Source organism: Giraffa tippelskirchi, chromosome 8 (assembly GCF_054371585.1).
Source record: "Giraffa tippelskirchi isolate mGirTip1 chromosome 8, T2T-mGirTip1v1.2.pri, whole genome shotgun sequence".
Taxonomy (NCBI): domain Eukaryota; kingdom Metazoa; phylum Chordata; class Mammalia; order Artiodactyla; family Giraffidae; genus Giraffa; species Giraffa tippelskirchi.
In genome coordinates, this window is record NC_137282.1 from 128809500 (window position 1) to 128833392 (window position 23893).

Here is a 23893-nt window from a genome sequence, read left to right on the forward strand (position 1 = left end):
GAGGTTTTGAACAATTCTGGCCATGAACTTAAAGTCATTTTCTCAATGTGCTTGACTTCAGTTCTAATTTAAACAAAGGGAGGTAGGCTGGGTGGCTAAATGTGGGGAAATATGCAGGATGAAATCAGTAAAAAGAGTATTTTCAATAAAAAGCAAAATAATGTTTTATTTCCCCAGGATATCTGCACAAACAGGTTTTCGTATATTCATGGTTACAAAGATAGTTAATAGGAAACCTTAAAAAACTATGCAAATAGAACAGTGAAGGACCCCAGGCAAGGGAACCCTCTAAGTGCCTGAACGGGCGGAGCTATGGAGAAAAACTGGCCAAAGAGGCCTTTTGATCACCAGCTACAAGAGGCTCGAAAAAAGACTCTTGATAGGGCCATAACCCCTGTGGCGGAGGCAGTCTGTGGCCCTGCACACTTGGCACCACCAGGGTCCCCATAAGCCAAGGAACTACACCACCTTCATGCTCAACTCTCACTGGGGCAGAGCTGCCACAGGCAAAAAAATTCTTGCGTCTATGCACACAGGGTCTCTTCAGTCCTGTCTGACTCTTTGCGACCTTGTAGACTGTGGCCTGCCAGGCTTCTCTGTCAGGGAGGGGGGTTCTCCAGGCAAGAATACTGGAGTGATTGGCCAATACAGGTTGCCATACCCTTCTAGAGCACTATATTTCCTGCTGCCCTAGTCACCAACTCCCCTGAGTACCTGGTGCTGCCAGAACCCCTGCAACCCAAGCAGCTGCACCACCTCCACACCTGGCCCTCACAGGGGCAGACCCAAGTCCACCAGGGCAGCCTCAGGAGCAAACCCCAGTGGACGACCCACATGCAGAGGCAGAAATAAAACCACAACTGAAGCCCAGGGGCAGTGTGGCTAAGGAAGAAGATCCAAAACCTTCCCACCAGCTGTACAAGCTGCAGATTAAATCCACACGATCAACTAGACAGACTCTGTGTGTCTATGGAATATATAAAAGGTCATGGAGAGCTCCCACAAAAGAAAATGCACTACTTCTGATAGTTGTGGACATTGGAGGCAAGAACACACAGGAGTAGGACCAGATTAGAATCTGAGCTGCTCCCACAGCAGGTCCAGAGATCAGCACAGTATTGGAGGGCATCCTAGGGAGGTGAGGTGGACTGTGACTTCCAGCGAGGGAAAGGACTCTGACAGCAGTGACTCAAGAAAAACATTTATTATTCTTATTTTTTGACTTGTTCTGTTGAATCATTTGGATTTTTTCCCCTTTTTTTCCCCTATGTTGTAGTTGTTGATTTTATTGGCACTATGAAATCCAATTAAGCTTTTGAGCTTTTCTTTTTCCCCCTCAGTCACATTTTTTATTATTGTTATAAACCTCTGCCTCTACGTTGGGCTGTTACTCTGTGGAGTTTTCCTTTTTTTTTTTCTTTTCTCTTTTTAAATTTTAATTTTTAAAACCTATTATTATTTTTTCTACATTTATTCTTTTGTTTGCTTTTCCTACTGTTCTTTTCCCCTTGCAGTTAATCTTTAGCATACATAATCTTCTTTATCTACCTCTATTTAACTTTGCATAGTTATTCTTTCTTTCTTTTCTTTCTCTCCTTTCCTCTCAACATATTTGTTAGTTTTATTCTCATTGCTTTAGTCCCCAGGTGGCACCTGGGGACATGTAAAAAGATACACCTTTAGTTTTGTTTTTCAGTTTGTGCTTTAGTTAGTTTTGTTCTTAACTGGTAAAGATAATTTTTCATTTCCTTTGTTCATTGGGTCAATCTACTGTACTTTATTTTTGACGGACTGTTTTGACTTTGCTCATGGATGTATATGTATAGCTGTATATTCCGTTATTTTAATTATTATTTGCTTGATTTTGTAACTGCCATTTGTCTAGGGTTCAGCTTTGAATTTCTCCTTTTTGGATATTTGTTTTAATCTCACTTAATGCCATAACAAACCACTTGTGGAATCTTTGTTCTTGACCAGAGATCAACCCCTGAGCCTTTGGAGTGGGAGCACTGACTCCAAGACCCTAGACTACCAGAGAACTAACCCTAGGGAGTATCAAATAGTGAGAACTCAAACAAACGAAAGCACTTGAATACAACACCAGGCATCAACCAACCACCAGTAGCACTCTGTGCAGGACGCCTCATCTAAACAACAAACAAAACAAAAATACAAACCCAATCACCAGCAGACAGAATTACCACCTCACTCAGCCTTGCCCATCAGAGGAAAAACAAACAAGCAAACAAACAAAACTCAGCACAAATCTCACCCTATATGAAGCTTACACAAACCACTGGACCAACCTTAGGAGAGCAGAAACCAAAAGGAAGAAAGAATGTAAAAGTATGAAAAAGTATGAAATTAGAACACTTCCTAACACCATACACAAAGATAAACTCAAAATGGATTAAAGACCTAAATGTAAGACCAGGAACTATAAAACTCTTAGAGGAAAACATAGGCAGAACACTCGATGACATAAATCAAAGCAAGATCCTCTATGACCCACTTCCTAGAGTAATGGAAATAAAAACAAAAGTAAACAAGTGGGACCTGATTAAGCTTGAAAGCTTTTGCACAGCAAAAGAAACTATAAGCAAGGTGAAAAGACAATCCTCAGAATGGGAGAAAATAATAGCAAATGAAACAATTGACAAAGGGTTAATTTCCAAAATATATAAGCAGCTCATACAACTCAATGCCAGAAAAACAAACAACCCAATCAAAAAGTGGGAAAAAGACCTAAACAGACATTTCTCCAAGGATGACATACAGATGGCTAACAAACACATGAAAAGATGCTCAATATTGCTATTAGAGAAATGCAAATCAAAACCGCAATGAGATATCACCTCACATGGATCAGAATGGCCCTCATCAGAAAGTCTACAAACAATAAATGCTGGAACGGGTGTGGAGAAAAGGGAACACTCTTGCACTGTTGGTGGGAATGTACCTTGATACAGCCACTCTGGAAGACGGCATGGAGATTCCTTTAACAACTAGGAATAAAACCACCATAGGACCCAGCAATCCCACTCCTAGGCATATACCCTGAGGAAACCAACATTGAAAAAGATACATGTATCCCAGTGTTCACTGCAGCATTATTTACACGAGGTAGAATATTGAAGCAACCTAGATGTGTCCATCGACAGATGAATGGATAAAGAAGTTGTGGGACATATACACAATGGAATATTACTCAGCCATAAAAAGGAATGCATTTGAGTCAGTTCTGATCAGGTGGATGAACCTAGAACCTATTATACACAGTGAAGTAAGAAAGAGAAAGATAAATACCATATTCTAAGGCATAGATATGGAATCTAGAAAAATGGTACTGAAGAATTTATTTACAGGGCAGCAATGGAGAAACAGATATGGAGAATAGACTTATGGACATGGGGAGAGGTCAGGAGAGGGTGAGATGTATGGAAAGAGTAACATGGAAATTTACATTACCGTATGTAAAATAGATAGCTAACAGGAATTTGCCATATCTACGGCTTAGGAAACTCAAAGAGGGGCTCTATATCAACCTAGAGGGGTAGGATGGGGAGGGAAATGGGAGGGAGGTTCAAAAGGGATGGGATATATGCATACATGTTGAGGTTTGACAGAAAACAACAAAATTCTGTAAAGCAATTATCCTTCAATAAAAAATAAATTTAAAAAAAGCTATGCAAATAATTATCAAAACTAGATTCAATTAGAAGACTAACAAATTCCATGATGCTTGCCTACCCATCTGTATTGATTCAAGAATGCTTGCATTCAAAGACCTGAATGGGCCCACTCTGATGTATGTTCAGATGCATGATCAAAGAAAAGCTGCTTTCTGTTTTCTTTTTGGAGACAACAGATTTCCCCCCCTGTCCCTGCCCAGGAAAGGAGTCCCAATGAAAAAGCTAATATATAACCTAAAAGTCAGCCTTTTTTACTTATTTACACTTGAAGGCCATGATCTAAAATTCTGACATCTCAATAGTGAGTGAACATGCTTCCCTGTGGTAGCCCATAGACAGGAGTCAACTATGTTGCTGCCAACTGGGAACATCTCTTTCTGAAGGCTGTTCCTTCTAATGCATTCCGTTTAGTCAAAGCACTGATGTCATCTGAGTGACAATGCGACATCCTATACATTTTCCAACTTTTTTTTTTTAATGTTCTCACATCCTCTTATTCCTTTTGCCCACTTATTCTAATGCTCAAAGGTTCAGTACAATGAAGATTAAAGAATCCAAAGCTTTGTAATACAGACAGGGAGATGAGCCCACCAAAGTTGTTTTTTTTTTTTTCTTCCACTTGGATGAAATAATTCTAAGACAACAGCACTCACATTTTTGCCTTGGGTTTAAAGACACAGTCATGGAGGACCATTATGTCTTCCTATTGGGTTAACAAGAAAAATTTCTGAAAAACCATTTAACATACAAGCTATAAATATTCCAAAGAAAACAGCTTCTGTGTAGAATCCATAAAGAGAGACATATGTGGAAACGAAGCAACAGGTTTATTTCCTAAGTCTTGCTGACAACAGGACTTCCAAATTACTTCTGTCTTTACCACTCTCTCACTGAAGCTAAAGCTAAAGGTAGGAGCATTTCTACCACCACTCACTATCTGCAGTTCATTCTCAGCACACACAGAGCTCAAAGCAGTATCAAAAGGGAAAATGATATGAAATTCTATTCCTTCTGGTATTCTCAATACTACAGGTACTGGTACTAAAGAAAAATAGATATCTAGATAACCATACAATAGAAAAAGAGCTGGTGGCCTATAGTGTAAAGTGAATTACCTTAATTCCTTAAGCAAGCTTAATCTGCAACATTATGGTATCACTTACCTGAGACTTTCCATAAAGGTTTTATATGAGTTAACTAATTTTGAACAAAAGACAATGCATAAGACAGTATAGCCAGCAGGCTTTTTAAAAATATATATTTTAAAAATCCCTTAAATTTAGAAAAAGATGCTCATAAATCCTGCTTACTTTTTTTGATTAAGAATTTCATGAAAAGTCTATATCTAGAATACGTGACATTACAGATGGTTATATATATGCATGATTTCCTGAGAATAAAATTCAAAGCAAGACATAACTCATGTTAATTCATCTAGTTATCTCCTTATAGTGAGTCCAGTTTCATAATTACTAAGTTCTTAGGCTAAACTATTACATTTTCTGGGCTATAGCACATTAATGAGTTTTTATTAACAAACACTGTTACTTTCTTTGCTCTATGAAACTGATGAGTTAAAAAAATCAATGGTTTTAATATTTTTGTATTCTTGATAAAGTCCAAAGCAACTATATTCTTATCTTGAAATTAAAAATAAAAATTTAATCAGTGAAACAGTCTCAAAAATGAACCACTATATTCCATGAAAATGAAAAATTGTGCTAGAAAGGATTTAAAAACAGATAATCCTAAAACATTTTTTCATTGCTAAGAAAACATTAAACTGTTACCTGGTCATATATCTACTATGAATGAAATGTTTTCAAAGAGGAAGTTCTTCAGAAAATGTCTTTGACTGACTTAAAGATCCAATCGCAATCAACGATGAAAAGGTCACTTCATGACATCACATATGGTTAATGAATACGGTTCCCAGCAGAGTTCCTCAGTTAACCTCTCTCTGCCTACATCCTAACTGTTGGCCAGCTAAGCTCTTCAAATTCAGCCTGGCCCAAATGGAGGAGCAACATGTGTAAGAAAGAACATGAGATTAAAGTAGACTTGAACAAATGTTGTGTGTGTGCTAAGTTGCTTTAGTCGTGTCCGACTCTTTTGCGACCCCATGGACTGTAGCCTGCCACACTCCTCTGTCCATGTAATTCTCCAGGCAAGAATACTGGAATGGGGTGTCATTTCCTTCTCCAGGGGATCTTCCCCATCCAGGGATTCAACTAGCGTCTCCTATGTCTCCTACAATGGCAGGCAGGTTCCTTACCACTAGCGCCACCTGGGAAGCCCTGAACAAATGTTAAGACATACTATATTTTTGGAGATGAAGTGAAGACTCAAAATTATGGGATATCACTACTCCGAATTCTTGGGCTTCCCCAATGGCTCAGCAGGTAAAGAATTCGCCTGCAATGCAGGGGACACAGGAGAGATGCTGGTTCAATCCCTGGGTGGAGAAGATGCCCTGGAGAATGAAATGGCAACCCATTTCAGTATTCTTGCCTGAAAAATCCCATGGACAGAGGAGCCTGGTGGGCTCTAGTCCAGAGGGTAGTAAAAAGTCAGACAGGACTGAGCAACTAAGCACACTCCAAATTCTTAACAACATTTCAACCCTTCCCACCCTCTCCCCACCCCTCAACTTAGACAAGCTGATTATTAGGTGAATTTGGAAGGGTAATCAAGAAAATACAGCCAGGAAAATCTTGAAATAGAAAAGCAGATATTCAAATGTATTATAAAGCCTCTCTAAAACAATATCATACGGGCACATGAATAAACAGCTCAATGGAACAGAGTAGAAAATCCAAAATACAAAATAAATTTTGCATATGAAAATATATGCACATTATACAACATAGTTAACAGATCAGGAGTTGGAAAAGACTCACTTTTTAGTAAGTGGCATTGAGTTAACATTCTTCACAACATACACAAGTACAAATCCTAATGAATCAGATTTAAATATTAAAAAAATGAGAAGATAGGAAGAACCAGGGGGAAAAAACAGATAAATGCCTCTACATTTGGGTGAGAAGAAATGTAACTACAATCCAGAAGTATAAAGGAAAAATACTGGCAAATTTGACTATATAAAAAGTAAACGAAATTCTACATAATAAAAAAATTCCATAAACAAACTAAAAGTTCAAATGACAAACTGAGAAAAAATATCTTCAGCTCCTATCACACACAAATGTTAATATTCCTAATATTCAAAGAAGTTCTAAAGACTAAAACTCATGTAGAAAACTGGGAGACAGAATTGAGCAGAGTCTGCAAAAAAAGAATCACCAAGCCTCCCCAGAACATGAAAAATATGTTCAATTTCTCCTCCACCACAGTAAGAAAAATAAAGACCTCTCATCAGCTAAATTTCCAAAAGTTTGAAAAACATACTCAACTGGCACAGTTGTGGGGAAACAGGCCTCTCGTGTGTTGCAGTTAAGTACTGCATTTGAAGGGTCATTTGATGATGGGGATGAGGACTTCCTACTATGTGACAGTGTATTATGGAATCAGCAGTCATATAAATACATATATATATAAACCAGCATTATCAAAAATTTCTCAGCTGGGAATTCTGCGAGTTGCCTTAGAAACCAGCAATCCAGTCCACTGCATATAGTTGTATATGATGGGTGTGTACAACCCCAAGGGGCAACTTTCCCATGGGCTATACAAATCAGAACTGTTCGATGTATAGCCCTGCTACTAATCCTAGCCCTAACAAAATGATATCTTCCTACCGAACTCTTATTTTGATTTGAATTAAGTTTCTTCCTTCCCTCCTCAATCTTCTCTCTCTCTTTCCCTTCGCCTTCCCCTTCCCCCTACTTTTTTTTTTTTCTTAACTAAACTTGCCAGGAGGACAACAACATCCCTCTTTTAGAAAGCCTTTTTTTCCCCCCTCAAAGACAGACTCCTCTCTAGCCACATGGCTTGGAATAGGAATGGCAAACTGAGATTTCCATGTGGGTGGCATGGGTGGAGGGCAAGGGCATACTGGAGACCATGTGCTTATCCCCACCGAACTGAGGGCAAATGTGGAGCTGGTGTCAACAAGGCTTCCTATTTGTCAAGAGCAGCTGGTGATTTGTACTTTTATGGGATATTCTTCAATCTCTAAGAGCTGAAATCCAATTAGGATTTCTTTCTATTGTATAGGCAAGCAACAATTCCACTGTTTAGATCCGTAGTTTGTAAGCTCTATTCTGGATTTTTCAGGAGGGTTGCTTTTTAAAAAAGAAAAAATATTTATTTGGCTGCGTTGGGTCTTAGTTTCAGCACACGGGATCTTTGTTGCATTGTGAGGGATCGTTCATTGCACTGCACAGATTCTCATTACAGTGTGACAGCTTCAATGCTCTGCAGCACTTTGTTCCCCGACCATCGAACCTCAGTGCTGATGTCCTCAGCACTACAAGGCAGATCCTTTAACCACTGGACCACCAGGGAAGTCCCCAGGGGGGTTATTTTTTAACTAACTAATGGTCTGGTTTGTTCTTCTTTAGATCATTTGTCAAAATACAGCGATCCAAAAGGGACATAATTTTCTGAGAATGTGATATGATTGGTGCATAGTGTGACATCTTAGTTTTACATATCATTTTCCTGTATAAGCATTCTGGAGTCTCATTCTTTTTTTAAAAAAAGTAAAGAAAAAGAGTAGTACACCATCTTATTCTGGAACTTGCTCTGGAATTGGAATTTTTTTTATTAGAATTCAGATTAAAAGCCAGCTCCTTTGATGGCTGATTCAGTCTTTCTGTACCACTGACTTACTCTGTGACCTTTTAGAAGTTCCCCATTCATAAAATGGGAATAATGCTACAGTATTTACTTGATGGGGCTGTTGTGAAGATTGAGCGATCTGATATCTGTAGTGTTCTGCACAATGCCTGGGTCATAGATAAACTTACCAGACAAAGAAACTAATATTGTCAATGAAGCTGCTAAGCCAGCAATATGTTATATTTAACATTCATACAATACAAAATACCTCCAAAGTTTCATCAAGGTTTAGGTGTTACATTTATTATCTCCTCTTTTCATTCATGGCCTGTCTATCACTAAAGGAGACTTAACAACTGACAAAATTTACCATTTGCAAAAACACAGTCATTGCTATTCAGGGCCTAGTGTTTGTCAAGGTGCTCATTTTAAGTGGATTGTTTGATGATATGTTGTAATATCTTCCCTGCTATCTGGAATAGGAAGATGTCTGTAATTACCAGGGTCATCCAGAAGCTATTCTCTAGTTTTCTACAGCTGTCTTTTGTGCTTCATGGCATCTCAAAAATAGTAAGTAATAGTTGCTCTATCAATATATTTTACTAGTTCTTTGAATAACAAAGGATACAAGTCACGGGGCCCTGCTGATCTGAACTCATCATTTTTTCCCAACCATTTATTATTATTTTTTAAAAAAACCTTTTCTTAAGCTTATAACCTCTGCCTGGCTACTGTCCTTTCTTCTTCCTTCCCTTCACATCACTCTCCATTCTCTGTCTCCCCATCTGTTCCTCCGTGTGCTGCCATGGCCTGCTGCCCCCACCACACCACTAGATCTGCTCAGATGTTTTTTCAGTCCTGCTGACTGCTGTGCATTCTTCTGTGACATCATTCTTTCCTTTTATTCTTCTTGTTCCTTCATACACTTTGTTGTAAGTACCTTTCCATTCTATGTATGATCCTTTTCCTTTATTTTGTCCCTTAAACACAGGTGTTACTCAAGAGTCCCACCTGGCCTTCTCTTGTTTTTACTCTGTGTACTTATCCCAGGCAATCGTATCTGTAATCATTACTTCAGTTAGCTTCCTTAAACAAACAACACTGAAATTAGTAACTACTAAATTTCGGACCCACACTTCCAACTGCCCACTGGATATACCTCCTGGAAGGTTCCATAGGTACTTTAAAATCCAAACATCCAAGATAGAAATGATCAATTCAATGCTCCCACTCCAAATTTTTCCTTTTGTTAACATGGCAATGGCACCACTATCTTCACAGACTCTATGGTAAGGAAAGCAGTGCCCCCCACCCCAAAGATGTCCCTGTCCTAATCCCCAGAACCTGAAAACAGACAACGTTGCTGGCAAAGAGGAATTAAGGGTGCTAAAAAAAACTGACCCTGAGGTGAGGAGATGACTCTGGATTATCTGGGTGGGACCAATGTAATTACAAGACTTTTTTCTTCTTTTCATATTGGGTTATAATTGATTTATAATGTGTTAGTTTCAGGTGTACAGCAAAGTGATTTAGTTATACATATATGTATTCTTTTTCAGATTCTTTTCCCACACAGGTTATTACAAAGTATTTAATAGAGTTCCCTGTTCTCTACAGGAGGTCTGTTGATTACCTACTTTATATATAACAGTAATCACAAGATTTTTAAGTGTGGAAGAGGAAAGCAGAGACCTGGAGTCAGAGGGATAGATAAATAAGAAAGAATCCACTAGGATTACTGGCATTGAACTTGAAGGAGACCATGAGTCAAGGAATGTGGGCAGTCTAGAATCTGGAAAAAGACCAAAAAAAAAAAAAGTTTTCTCCCGTAGAGCCTCCAGGAGGGAATGCAATAGTGGTGACTTAGCTCAGTGAGACCCACTTCTGAAACTGTAAGATGATAAATCTGTGCTGCTTTTGAGCCACTAAATTTGTGATAACTTGTTATAGCAGCAACAGGAAATTGATCCAGCACCCAAGGCAGGAGGTGGAGAATTACCCTCCACTTCTAGTCAATCATTCTCTAAGTATTACTGCATTTATCACCTAAACAACTTTCAGTTCATCTTTTTCATCCCCATTACCACAAACTCATCCCATTTTATCTAGACTCTGATCACAGTGTCCACTGGTTTTTCTGTTTTTAGTTTGGTACCTTCATCAACTTCATTCCTATTCACTGATACTTGCTATCTACCAGTGGAGTTTTCAAAAATTAAAAATAAAAAAAGCATACGTCTCCTGATTGTATTTCTTCAAATTCCTCCTCAATGATTTCAGGAACAAGTTCAAACACCCCTAGCAAAGCCTCTAAAACACCATCAGAACAGAGACTGACTATGTGTGTGCTGTGTTCTATGGCTCAAACGTGTCCGACTCTTTGAGACCCCATGGACTGTAGCCCACCAGTCTCTTCTGTCCATGGAATTTTCCAGGCAAGAATACTGGAGCGGGTTGCCATTTCCTACTCTAAGGGCTCTTCCCAATCCAGGGATCAAACCCACATCTCTTGCATCTCCTGCATTGGCAGGTGGGTTTTTTCACCACTGTGCCACCTGGGAAGCCCTGAGATTGACTACATGAAACATTGAAACATTGCTGAAAGCTAAACATTGCTAGAAAGATGGAAGGCAAGACGTGAAGGGGTGACAGAGGATAAAATGGTTGAAAGGCATCACTGACTCAATGGACAAGAGTTTGAGCAAACTCCGGCAGATAGTGAAGGACAGGGAAGTGTGGTGTGCTGCAGTTCATGGGGTCACAAAGAGTTGGGCATGACTTACAACTGAACAACAACAAAACATTGCTAGGAATGTAAAGAGATGAAGGAAACTATGCTGAACAGAATTCCAAAGTACCAAGTAATATATGAGGTTGGAAGGAAAACCCTGGGATGTGGGGAGACTGAGGAGAAATGAAAGTCAAGATTCCTGGGTGGCATGGGTAGGTGTTGAACTGCCATTTAAGAAAGGTCTGTGCCTTTAACTACAGGACTTAGTATGTTGCTGGGGGTGGGTCGTGGCTCTGCAACCTGGGACCTAGTCACCAGAGAGCTAAGCCCTTTTCCTCCATACCCCTCAGCATCTCTAAAGTACCATTAAACAATTTATTTCTAGAAACGGTATCAAATAACAGGTCTGCCCAAGACTTAGGAGCTACGTTCTCTCACCCTCTGTCACTCTGTAACACTCAGGTTCTGCCCTTTGATCAAGCACCTCATCTCTACATAAGGGCAGCTCCTAGGAGGCAGTGTCTGAGTTAGCCTCACCGAGCTGAGTTAGGCGTCCCCTCTGGTCTCTCACACTGCCTGGGACACTTTTGTTGCATGTATTTCATTGAGATGTAAAGATTGATTGGTTTTTAATCTATAACTTCTGCAGAGAATGGAACCTCTCTGAGGGTAAAACTTTGTCTTTGTCCCTGAGCACCTGATAGGTATTGACAAATAACTGGTATTCAAGCAATTGTTGAATAAATAAGTATGCAAATATTAGTTTTAGCTGACTTTTTCATTTTCCCACAATATGAGTAACATTTGTTTTGGGTAACTGATCATCACAGCTTACATTTTTCCCCCACAGGGGAAGATGAAAAAAATGGAAAACCTTTTAAGTCATTTATCAGCTTTCTACCATGGGAAAAGAAAGCAGCTGAACAATGTACCCTAGAACTCTTGCCTGCTATAATTGAAGGATTTTTTTTTCTATTATCATTTATGTCTTTGCTTATGGCCCATAAAGAGTCAGATTTAACTGCACTGAAAATTTAAGGGAAAAATATAAAGGATCTTGATGAAACAAAAGTGTTTGTATGAGATGAGTCTTCCATGGGAAATAAATTACACAAAATCACTCTTTCTGACTCTAAGTATAGGGAGAAATATGTTTAGGGTTGCACAACTACCATGTAAATGTGTTAAGGCCCAGATGCAGAAATTGGCTAATTTTATGTAAGACTATCCACTTATAAATCACAGTCTGGACTTATCTTCCCAAATGTATTTTGGTCCTTTTCTTTTCTCCATCTCCATCACTTGCAACACCTCCCACTCCCACCCCTAAAGAGGAGTGGGGAAAGGAGGTGGGGAGGAAGATAGACATTTATCTATTTACATTTATTTAAAAACACTGCAGCCATGAAATTAAAAGATGCTTACTCCTTGGAAGGAAAGTTATGACCAACCTAGATAGCATACTAAAAAGCAGAGACATTACTTTGTCAACAAAGGTCCGTCTAGTCAAGGCTATGGTTTTTCCAGTAGTCATGTATGGATGTGAGAGTTGGCCTATAAAGAAAGCTGAGTGCTGAAGAATTGATGCTTTTGAACTGTGGTGTTGGAGAAGACGCTTGAGAGTCCCTTGGACTGCAAGGAGATCCAACCAGTCCATCCTAAAGGAGACCAGTCCTGAGTGTTCGTTGGAAGGACTGATATTGAAGCTGAAACTCCAATACTTTGGCTACCTGATGCAAAGAGCTGACTCATTGGAAAAGACCCTGATGCTGGGAAAGATTGAGGGCAGGAGGAGAAGGGGACGACAGAGGATGAGATGGTTGGATGGCATCACTGACTCAATGGACATGGGTTTGGGTGGACTCCAGGAGTTTGTGATGGACAGGGAGGCCTGGCATGCTGTGCTTCATGGGGTCGCAAAGAGTTGAACATGACTGAGCGACTGAACTGAACTGAAAAACACTGTTAGGACTTCCCTGGTGGCTCAGTGGTAAAGAAGAAGCCACCTGCCAAGCAGGAGACATGGGTTCTATTCATGGTTTGGAAAGAGCCCCTGGAGAAGGAAATGGCAACCCACTCCAGTATTCTTCCCTTGGAAATCCCATGGACAGAAGAGCCTGAGGAGCTACAGTCCAAGGGGTTGCAAAATAGTCAGACACAACGTAGCAACTAAACAATAACAAAACACTGTTATCCTTTTAATTTATGTATTTCATAATATTTTTAGGTGGTGACCCTGCCTTTTACTTAAGATCTACTGAGATTATAGCTGCTTGAGTTCCAACGTGATAAAGGCCCATGTTCTCTCCTCCCCCTCCCACCATCCTGATGGCCCATGGGGGATTCTGTTTAGGGTGGGTTCTGAGTAGATTTAATTTTTACCTGCAATCTCTATTCCAAGAAGGGCTATAGAAAATGGTCAGGACGGCCTTTCCATTTATTGATTACTCTTGTTGGAGGCTTGTTATGGACAAAGCTTCCCATATCCATTCCCATTACCAAGTAATTACTGGACAATTCTAGGGATTTCAAGTTCTTGAAGAATTCTACTTTCAAAGGATGAATATGTAGACAAAATGTGGCTATATATTTAACTATATAATGGAATATTCTTTGACCATAAAAAGGAATGAAGTACTATTCATACATGTATCATGTACAATATGGATGAACCTTGGAAACGTTACACTAAGTGAAAGAAGTCAATCACAAAATACCACATATTTTATGATTCTATTTACATAAAATATTCAGAATAGGCAAAGCTTTAGAGACAGAAAATTTAGTGGTGCCTAAAGCTGGAAGGGATGGAGAAATGGGGAAGAAGACTGTTAAAGAGCATATGGCTCTTTGGGGGACAATGAAAATGTTCTAAAATTAACTGTGGTGATGGTTGCACAACTCTGTGAATTTATTTAAATAAATGAATTGTATACTTTAAATGGGTGGGTTGTATGGTAGGTGAATTACATCTCAATAAAACTGTTACCAAAAAAGGAAGTGTTTATAATTGGGAAATGCTTCACATTTATGAGACCCCCCTGATTAGTCCATTTTACTTGGTCTGAAATTTCAAATTAATGGTGATTAAAATAATAAAGAGAATGATCTAGTCCAGCAAAGAAGAGAAAATGCTCATTTTGGAAGACTCCAAAATACTGGCTTAGAAATGCTAAGAGAAAACATTTTAACACTTTTCATGATGCTCAAAGCAATTTTCCTTCTCTACAAACTAAATACCCAACAATAAGGGAATGTAAATAAATCACACTAGAACCAAAATAGTAAAAACTGCTTCATCCCAAGATATTCATAGGTCTACACATTCTGAAAAGCCACTGACAACATCTCATTTCCCTGGCAAAATGTGGAAAAAAATTTAATCTTCCTAAGTTTTTAACTATTCTATAAGTAGAAGACAACAATTTTAAGACTAATACAACCAATTTTGCCACTAAGATGAACATGATTCCACACCATTACTATGCTGACAATATCCAGAAACTTTTATGATTCTCTGAGGGCTTTTTTGTTTAATCACTTTATAAGAGCAACCCTGCACAAGAGGATCAGTAGAAAACAATGGGTGGCACTCCAGCGCAATGGTGGGCAGAGGACTCTGCTCACGCACCATCTAGGGAGCTCCCTGGTCACCTGTGAAGCAACACTAGAGGTGACCCAAACTCAGTCTCAGAAAAATTCCTGGATCACAGACCTCTTTGAATGCTTCTGACTTGTTAAATCCAAAATTACCAAGAGGTCAACAGTAGGATTTTATAAAAAAGATGGAGTATCATGCAATCATTAGAACTGGTACCAGCGACCACTACAGGAAAAGGTTTAACAAAATGTTACACAGGAAAAGCACAAAACTTTAAAAAGATCTTATAGCTGTTGAATATGGTAAAGCAGTGATATGATCGAATGAAAGTTTTAAGATTCTTATTTCCTTTTATTATGTCGTAAAGTGTATTTAATAATAATGTTTTACAAAATATTTACAGTTTCAGAAGGCAGGATTATTTAGATTGCAAGATTATTTTATTCACTCGGTTTTGAACATATATCTTGTTTTTAAACTTTATTGTTATCTCTTTAACAATACACACACACGTGTATGTGTATATATATGTGTGTGTGTGTGTATATATATCTCCTAAGCAGCATTATAGATAGGGCAGTCCATCTCAAAGATGTCTGCTTCTGTATGTTGGCTTCAGGATGGAGGTAAAGGATTTCAGTGGTTCATAGCAATATGGTCAGTTATAAAAATTTACATGCTCAACATTTGCATTCATGATCAGGTAAATGGATGACAAGTAGACTCCACTGAATTTTGAGATGACACCAAACAGTAAGGCATTAGCTAGATGCTAAAAGTTCTGACTAAAGCTAAATTGCCAATGGAATAAATAACTAAGTTCATTATAGCAGGTACAGATTATATCCATAAAGCAAAAGAAATAAAGTACAAATATTAAGATACAGAAAAGTTTGGTCAAAAACACGCATGTCTGCCTCTGAAAATAATGATCAGCTGCTCTCAGTTTCTATCAGGGATCGGCGGTGATGGTCTCAGGATGCGGCCTAAGGGACTTAGGATAACTAATCAAGAAACAACTCCATCGGTTAAAGAAAACACCAGTGCTATCAAATACAGCTGTAAAACCTCCCCATCAAGTTAATTTTCTAAATCAGAGGTTTTCAGCGGGGGTTGGTACCACTCTAGGAGGCATTCTAGAAATCGGTAGGAGTACTTTTATCTTCCAATCTAATCTTTTCCCCTTTCGTGTCTTCTTAATGCCACAGCTAGAGCTCAATATTGATTTAGTCAAACCTTCTTTTCACTGTGATATAACCAACACACAGAAATATGAATAAAGGCACAACTCAGAAAACAGCTGTAAAACAACCCCTATCCAGCATCCCAGAAACCACTCATATGCCCCTTCGTGATAAGCCATGACTGTTGGTTAGTAAAGCAAGTTTTTCCACCCTGATCTCCTTCATAGGTGACTTGGTTATTTTTGACCCTTTATACTTCTTTATAAACTTTAGAATCAACCTATTAAATTCCACTAAAAAAATAGTTGGGTTTATATTAATACTGGTTAAAATTTTTTTATGTGGTTAGGTTATGTTTCCTAAAAATTTTATTTCAGAATGGTAAGGGCCATTACAAAATATTTCTTCTAAAAAGGGAATGTTGCGCCTGTTAGTGGTAAGAACAAATGTTCTAAATGAAATAAGAATGTGGCACTACTCTCCCTTGTTGAATAGGAATTCAATATTCTAAGATTAGAGCTTCAGTTTAAAAAAAATGCATTTACGATGATCATACTCATATGCAAACCTTTCTAAGACAGCATGACTTGCCCACCTAATTATTTTACACAGGGTTTTCTAGGCATAGATATGCCTTGATATCCTTTAGGGGTTTAAGTAATTTTATCAAAATCCATTATTTCTTTTGTCAATTATCAGAAGATGACCAAAGGACACACACACTAATGCCAAACAAGTCATCATACATTAACTCTCCATGTTTATTTTGGCAATTAAAGCCAACCTGGTTAACAAGACTTGGAATACATGAAATCAAAGGATAAAAATTAGTATTGGGATTCTGTATTTAATCATATAATAAGAAAGTATAAATCTGATAATAAAGGGGTTAAAAGAATGTTTTTGGAATCTTAAAAATTTAATCCAGACCTGTTGGCTTATACATCTAAGATGAGTAAATAATTATATTTTTAAACTGCTCATGACAGGGTCTATGCCATGTTCAGCACTTTTATTTACTGGCTGCATGACCTTGGACAAGTTACTTGGTCTTTCAGAAGCTTGGTTTCCTTATAGAAAAATACTGACACAACTTTTTGTATAAATTACTGACTATGAGTATGCAAAGCATCTAGGAGCCAGACACTTAAGAGGAACTAAATAAGTGACGGCCATTAGTATTATTTTTATACTCACTGATTGACTTGTGAATGAGTGAATGAATTTCAATGGATTATGTCTCAAAGGCATTTGCATTTTAAGGCTTTTACTTCTAATTGTGGAATGAAAATCTTTGTCTCCTTTAAAGGAACTTCAGGCATCAGCAAGCAGATGGCATAGTCCATTCAAAATTCATCCCACAAGGTCATACTGTCCATTCAGTTTATAAGCAAGAAATTCTGAAGCAGTTGAGAAATTCTCTGCAGTACAGGAAAAAAACGTAATATTGCCCAACAATTGGTTCAATGACAAAGCTCCAGCTCATTGTATATTTTCTGTCAATTATGGACCACAAGTATTAGATAGGTTTCCCATCCTACTGGGTTTGAATTAGAATGAGTTACAAAAGGTTAATCCATCTTCAGGATATAGAGATGTTTTCCACTGGACGGCACAATGTATAGAAAAAGCAATGAACTTGCAGCCAAGAGAAATGGGTTTTCATTTTCATCCTAACACAACATTAGTGTGACATTAGGCAGTACACTAAATTTCTAGAGGTTTCACTCTTTCATCTAAAAGTGAGGATGACTTAGCATCCCTTCAAGCTTCTTCTAAGCTCTGAGACTCTACGTGAAAGGTATATCCAAGCTGGTGAATAGGAGAGGGAATTCCAGATTGCTCCTTGCAATACATTGTATTTAATGGCAAGTTCAAACCAGAAGCCATATCTAATATTATTCATGGTGCTTTTATAAAAGCAGGGTCAGGATGGACCTCTGGAAGGGGTTTGCTGGAGCTGCTACAAGCCGATTCCCAGGTGTAGCAGTAAATAACGAAAAATGTCAGATGTGGTACAATGCCTGAACTAGGCAGCACTCCCTTATTGTCACAATTCCTGGTATTCCCAGATTGCCGGGTGAAGTCTCTTTATTCTTTGCCTCCTACACCCCACAGGCTAGCATAACCTCTCTACAGCAGCCCCATGAAGTTCACACTGATGCTCCTGGGACACTGTACCTTTATGCACAGTTGATGCTCAGCTCAAGTTGCATATTAAAATTACCTAAAGAACTGTGAAAAAAATATTGATGGCAGCCCCCCCAACCCCTGCCAGTTTAGTCAGACTCTCAGTGAGGTGGGAGGTGGTAAGATCTAGACATCAGAATTTTGTAAAGGCTCCCTAAATGATTCCAGTGTACAGTCAGAGTTGGGAAAAGTGCACACTAGGGAAGCAGGAACAGTCATACATGCACGGATTGTCCAAGCAGAGAAGGACACTCTCTAGAAGTGAGCAGAGGGAATTCTAGACTGCTAGCAGCACCAAAACTTTGTTTTTCTAACCTTGTGTCAAAGTATTTGCGTGCGTGTTTATGAGTGTACAAAAGGATTAGATTATACTGGTCTCAAGAAAAACTGTCAACAGCAAAGATAATTGTAGGGAATAGAAGACTAACAAAAAGAAGAGAAAACCCACAAAGATCTTCTTTTGTGTATACAAGAAATGCTAATTGCATTCTCTTAGGTCAACCACTCTCTATTTGACTAATTACAATGCAACACAGTAATGATAAGGTATGTTATTATTATTATGACTACTGCGTGTTTTGCGTTAACTAGAGTTAAGTTTTATTTTATTACAAGATTAAACTGTTCCTGTTTGCTTAACCTTCATAGCTTGTTACTCCAGAAGAGTGAATGTAACTTTGAGGGAACGCTGCTCCTAGGCACTAGGAAGTGCTAATGTTCAATATTTGCATAAGTGAAGGTATTTTTCCATATTTGCATAAAAAGAGGTAACTAGGTCCCTTCAAAGGTATGAGGAACAAAGCGCAGTTACTCTCAAGGTTAGAGGTTATAGGAAGGGTGCTTTGTTGAGGGTAGTGGGGGTGAGGATGGGCAGAAAAGGAAAGACGGGGCTGCAAAAATTACTGAGATATATTCCTGATATTTAATCATCAAGAGGTACTTCTATAGAGGACTTTTAAAAAGGGATGGAGGAACTTGAAGTGATAGCTCTTCTATAGGAATCGGGGAATGGGAATACAGAGCAGCTCAGCGTGGAACAGCCCCTCCTTGAATTGATACTCCCTTCCTTAGGCCCGAAACCTCTGTATGCTCCTCCATGTTAAAACCTGCTTTATTAATGTATTTTTAGCACATTCCACCGGGTCGCAGAGTCAGACACTGAACTGAGCAACTGAACTGAACTGAACTGAAGCTCTTTGAAAGCTATGACTCACTTCTCTTTGTTTTCCTATGTATTTCTACCACCAAGAGGAATATTTGACACAAAGATCTCAATAATTACCAATAAATGAATGAATTTACGAATGCTTACTATATGATTTAAATAACACAAATCCCTTGTAGCTCAGTCAGGAAAGAATCTGCCTGCAATGCAGGAGACCTGGGTTCGATCCCTGGGTTGGGAAGATCCCCTGGAGAAGGAAATGGCAACACACTCTTCTTGCCTGGAGAATCCCACGGACAGAGGAACCTGGCAGACTATAGTCCATGCGGACACAAAGAGTTGGACACGACTTAGCGACTGAACATATCTGGTCATAGATGATATAGTCCTTTGACTCTTATCATCTACTGCATGATTTCTCACCACAAGTCCACTGTGTTTCCATCTAGGTTTCTGAAGACCTTTATTAAGGACAGAGCTTAGAACAGAATCCTGTGATATGTCTGTCACCAGAAACCAGCATCAAGTGGGAGTTACTGATTCAGAACCCAGCACTCTGAATGTAATTGCACCCTTTTATCAAGTGCCTTGCACAAATACGGTCTTAAATGTTAGCTCGTCCTTTGTTTTACCTAAAAAATGTCATAAGAAACACCACCCCAGGACATGGAAGCAACCTAGATGTCCATCAACAGACGAACGGATAAGGAAGCTCTGGTACATATACACAATGGAATATTACTCAGCCATTAAAAAGAATACATTTGAATCAGTTCTATTGAGATGGATGAAACTGGAGCCCATTATACAGAGTGAAGTAAGCCAGAAAGAAAAACACCAATACAGTATACTAATGCATATATAAGGAATTTGAAAGATGGTAACGATAACCCTATATGCGAGACAGAATAAGAGACACAGATGCATAGAACAGTCTTATGGACTCTGAGGGAGAAGGTGAGGGTGGGACGTTCTGAGAGAATAGCACTGAAACATGTATATTATCATATGTGAAACAGAACACCATTCCAGGTTCGATGCATGAGACAAATGCTCAGGGCTGGGGCAATGGGATGACTCAGAGGGATGGGATGGGGAGGGAGGTGGGAGGGGGGTTCAGGATGGGGAACACATGTAAACCCATGGCTGATTCATGTCAATGTATGGCAAAAACCACTACAATATTGTAAAGTAATTAGCCCCCAACTAAAATAAATAAATTTATTAACAAAAAAAATAGAAAGTAAACAAAGAAACACCACCAAAATTTTGCTGAACTCCAGATACACTGTTTTTTATAGTGTATTCTGATTTTCTTACAAAACTCTAAAAGAAAATCCATTTAGTTGGGAATGATTTATTTTTAGACAACTCAAACTGGCTATTAGAACTATGCATTTTTCCCTAAATGCTCATAAACCATCAGGTTAATTGCTAGTTCTAGAGTTTTGCCAGGGATAAAAACCAGGCCTATTGCTATTTGTATATAGGATTGCTCCTTTTGGGGGGAAAAAAAATCACCTGTAGTATTAGCCGTCAAGCTAGCAATCATGGTGAGTGAAAATTCCAAAATCAGATCTGAAAGTCCTCCGAGTTCCCAGGGATATAATTTAGCAAGAGCCTGAGAGTACAACTATTTTAAAGCAGTAGATATATCCTTGCTTTTCCTTTGACTCTCTTACCCACCCTGGGCTTCAATTTCTTCTCAAAAATGTTTGTTTTTTCCCTTTCCTGTTTAAAGGCCAAACTCTTTACCAAAGAAAATGGAAGTAAGATAAAAGTTTAATAATTCTGTTTCATCATTGGTAGCAAATAGTATCAGACCTTCTTTGTTATGTGAGGACTATCTCTTCCTTATCTTTTCCTTATGGTTCAGAATGTGGTTCTGAATTTTTTTAAAACCGATTTGTGTTGCCTATAGCATTTGTTTAGCTCCTCTCACCTGGGTTCGATCCCTGGGTTGGGAAGATACCCTGAAGAAGTCCATGAACTGTTTATTTCATGGGGTCGCAAAGACTGAGCGACTTTCTCTTTCACTTTTCAACTCACTATGAATAAATACTTCAAGTCCTCCTGCATCTCTTATTCTCTAATGAATTCACCTTATTCTTTGTTTTGCAAAGTATGCAAATTAAAAATTGCCATCACCCCATCCCCAAATCTGCCATCTGATTTTTGTGTCCATACTCTGACTTGCGTCCATTTACAGCGGAAGAAGCATCTCTACTCTCTTTCCGTGTCTCTGTTGGATCATACCCTTTTTTGAATATTCAAGGACTTTGTTCTTGTAATTATTCCCTTTCTCTCTTATATCATAAAATTCTCCCTCTCTACTGAATCATTCCAATTAGCATACAAATGTGTCTTAATACTCTCATATTAAAATAACCTTCCCAAGACATCTCCCACCCCTACCCCTCTCTGGTTACTGCCCCATTTCTTCCCTCCCCATTCTTTCCAGCCACTCCAATTGGGACTTCATTCCCACCTTTCCACTGAAATGGCTTGTCAAGGTTACCATCAATTTACCTTTATCAAATCCAATGGTCAGGTTTGTCCTCCTTTTTACTCTTATTTTACTTTCAGTATCATTTGGTATAGTCAACTTTTTGTCTTTTAATGTTTTCTACACTTTGTTTCCAAGATGCCACACTCTTCAGTTTCTCTCCAGTCTCAACAACTCCTTTGTTCTTTGCAGATTCAGCCTCTTCTTGACCTCTGGACACCAGAGGGCCCATTCCTCAGTTCCTACCCTTCTTTTCCCTCTCTCCATAAGCAGTCTCATCTACTCCAATGGTTTTAAATATCCACCAATACACGGGTAACTATCAAAGCTAATATCCAATCCTTGCTTCTATCCTGAGCTCCAGACTTATATATCCCATAGCCTATTCAACATCTCACTTGGATATATACTATTACTAATATTATTGATAATAATATTAATAGCAGCTTCCCTGATGGCTCTGCGGTAAAGAATCTGCCGCAAGACCCTGGTTCGATTACTCGGTTGGGAAGGTCCCTGGAGAAGGGAATGGCAACTCATTCCAGTATTCTTGCCGGGAGAATCCCATGGACACAGGAGTGTGGCGGGCTACTGTCCATGGGGTCACATAGAGTTGGACATGACTGAAGCAACTAAGCAGCAGCAGCAACAGTAGCAATAGCTAACACTGACTGAGAAATTAATGTGCATCCAATCCTGAACCAGAGATCAAATTGCCAACATCTGCTGGATCATCGAAAAAGCAAGAGAGTTCCAGAAAAACATCTATTTCTGCTTTATTGACTATGCCAAAGCCTTTGACTGTGTGGATCACAATAAACTGTGGAAAATTCTGAAAGAGATGGGAATACCAGACCACCTGACCTGCCTCTTGAGAAACCTGTATGCAGGTCAGGAAGCAACAGTTAGAACTGGACATGGAACAACAGACTGGTTCCAAATAGGAAAAGGAGTACGTCAAGGCTGTATATTGTCACCCTGCTTATTTAACTTATATGCAGAGTACATCATGATAAACGCAGGGCTGGAAGAAGCACAAGCTGGAATCAAGACTGCCGGGAGAAATATCAATAACCTCAGATATGCAGATGACACCACCCTTATGGCAGAAAGTGAAGAAGAACTAAAGAGCCTCTTGATGAAAGTGAAAGAGGAGAGTGAAAAAGTTGGCTTAAAGCTTAACACTCAGAAAACAAATATCATGGCATCTGGTCCCATCACTTCATGGGAAATAGATGGGGAAACAGTGGAAACAGTGTCAGACTTTATTTTTGGGGGCTCCAAAATCACTGCTAATGGTGACTGCAGCCATGAAATTAAAAGACGCTTACCAACCTAGATAGCGTATTGAAAAGCAGAGACATGACTTTGCCAATAAAGGTCTGTCTAGTCAAGGCTATGGTTTTTCCAGTGGTCATGTATGGATGTGAGAGTTGGACGGTGAAGAAAGCTGAGCGCTGAAGAATTGATGCTTTTGAATTGTGGTGTTGGAGAAGACTCTTGAGAGTCCCTTGAACTGCAAAGAGATCCAACCAGTCCATCCTAAAGGAGATCAGTCCTGGGTATTCATTGGAAGGACTGATGTTGAAGCTGAAACTCCAATACTTTGGCCACCTCGTGCGAAGAGTTGACTCACTGGAAAAGACCCTAATGCTGGGAAGGATTGGGGGCAGGAGGAGAAGGGGACGACAGAGGATGAGATGGTTGGATGGCATCACCGACTCGATGGACATGGGTTTGGGTAAACTCCGGGAGTTGGTGATGGACAGGGAGGCCTGGCATGCTGCGATTCACGGGGTCGCAAAGGGTTGGACACGACTGAGTGACTAAACTGAACTAATCCTGTTTTAAGTGCCTCAGGGATATTAATTAATTAAAATTTTACATCAGTCATATGGCATAGGTTTGGTTACCACCACCATTTTACAGATGAGGCCACTGAAACCATTTGTTCAATAGCCATCACAACTAGAAAGTGTTAGAACCACATATTTCAAAATTAACTTGGCTAAAACAAAATCTCCTGATTTCCATTGTTCAAACCTGCTCCTCCCCATGATCCTTCTCACTATCATTCATCC

General features: G+C 39.1%; 1 protein-coding gene and 1 long non-coding RNA gene across 5 annotated transcripts in view; both read right to left on the reverse strand.

Annotated features, from left to right (window-relative positions):
* BTBD9 (BTB domain containing 9) overlaps positions 1–23893 on the reverse strand; it is a 396006-nt gene that overhangs the window by 209927 nt on the left and 162186 nt on the right. The gene's annotated exons all lie outside the window — the stretch shown is intronic.
* LOC145518548 (uncharacterized) lies at positions 9404–12484 on the reverse strand. The gene is made up of 3 exons (XR_014062963.1): positions 11323–12484; positions 11219–11267; positions 9404–11112 (listed from the first exon to the last, which is right to left on the reverse strand). It is a non-coding gene; the product is annotated as an uncharacterized LOC145518548 (long non-coding RNA).